Source organism: Mesitornis unicolor, unplaced genomic scaffold, assembly GCF_000695765.1.
Source record: "Mesitornis unicolor isolate BGI_N332 unplaced genomic scaffold, ASM69576v1 scaffold8036, whole genome shotgun sequence".
Lineage (NCBI taxonomy): Eukaryota > Metazoa > Chordata > Aves > Mesitornithiformes > Mesitornithidae > Mesitornis > Mesitornis unicolor.
In genome coordinates, this window is record NW_010190203.1 from 32,457 (window position 1) to 33,856 (window position 1,400).

A 1,400-nucleotide genomic window follows, 5' to 3' on the forward strand; every position below is an offset into this window, starting at 1 on the left:
TTGCCTCATTTAAGCTTCTGTCACATACAATTGACTCAGTATGACTTTCTCCTTTGATTCCTTCCTTTGTGCAGAAAGCTACAGAGGTATCAATCAAGAAAGGTAACAGAGCTTCCATGAATATAATCTTCCACTGTGACTGTTTTCTTGAGGATTGAATTAGTTAGAAACTGTGGTTCAATGCTCAAACATGTACCTCTGTGAATGCACCATCATTCTCGGTGGTAAAAATCTGACAGTAAAATATAGATCTGTTCAGCTCTTTTAGCTGTGTTTTGTATTTACAGATTTGATTGACCTTGGATTTCAATTCTAATTTTATCTTTCCAGAACATTCAGAACTGGGATGCTACTTGTAAGTAAAAGAAAGGACAGCTCATAGTATGTTCTAAACTTAACATTTTGATATTTATGAATTTAGGATTCTTGCTGACCTAATCACTAATTATTGTATTGCTTTGACAGTACGATGTAGTGCTGCTGGGGAAAATGAAGGCTTCAGAGTACAAAAACTGCCAGAAACTGTTCTGTACCTTTAGTTGACTTACACATTTCTCTTTTTTAAGCAGAAGGAAACAGTGAGGAGGTAACAGTGATGTGGTTGTTGCAAAGAAATCAGCAGAAAAAAGTAGTCCAGGTCCTCATACTACACAGAGACGAAAGCGGAATTAGAGAAGCTGTCTTTAGAGAAAAAAGTCCATCATAAATGTGATCACACGGACTGTACTGTGTCCCAATCTGAAAATAAAATAGATTTCCATACACAACAGTGGCTTCTGAGACAGGAAACAAACAAATTAAGTTCAACTACTGACATATTGAACAAACATTGACAGAATGTATTTACACAAACCAAATATTTCTTCCTGCGCTGTCCAACACTTACTCTGTATTTCACTGTGCAGAGAAATTAACATACTGCCTGTATGTGGCATGTGCCTGTGTGTGCAGAGCAAATCCCAAAGTTGTTGCCCAGGAAGAATTCCTGTTCAACTCAACGGCCAGACTCTGCCTCTCCAGTGCATCACTTTTGCTCTCAGTGATTTTAATGAGATTGCCCCCACACTAGTGAACTGAGAGCTGCACAATCTAGCTGTCAAACTGCTAGCTGAGCTCTGCAACTCCATGATGAGATTTATAAAATTCTGTACCGTAGTTCCATGAAAATAAGTTACAATAGCAGTCATGTCAGACTTCACTGTTGCACTATAGGATTAAAGATTGTATTCTCCTTTTTTTCATCCGGCACTCTACTTTCCTTAGATATATGGATCAGAAGAAGATAGGATTAATAAATCGCTTCAAGCAATTCATGACAGACTTTTTTCTTGTACTTTGGAAAAATACAAATTGGCAGTGGGTACTAATGCCAAGCTTTCCTCATTCAAAATAAAAGTTCA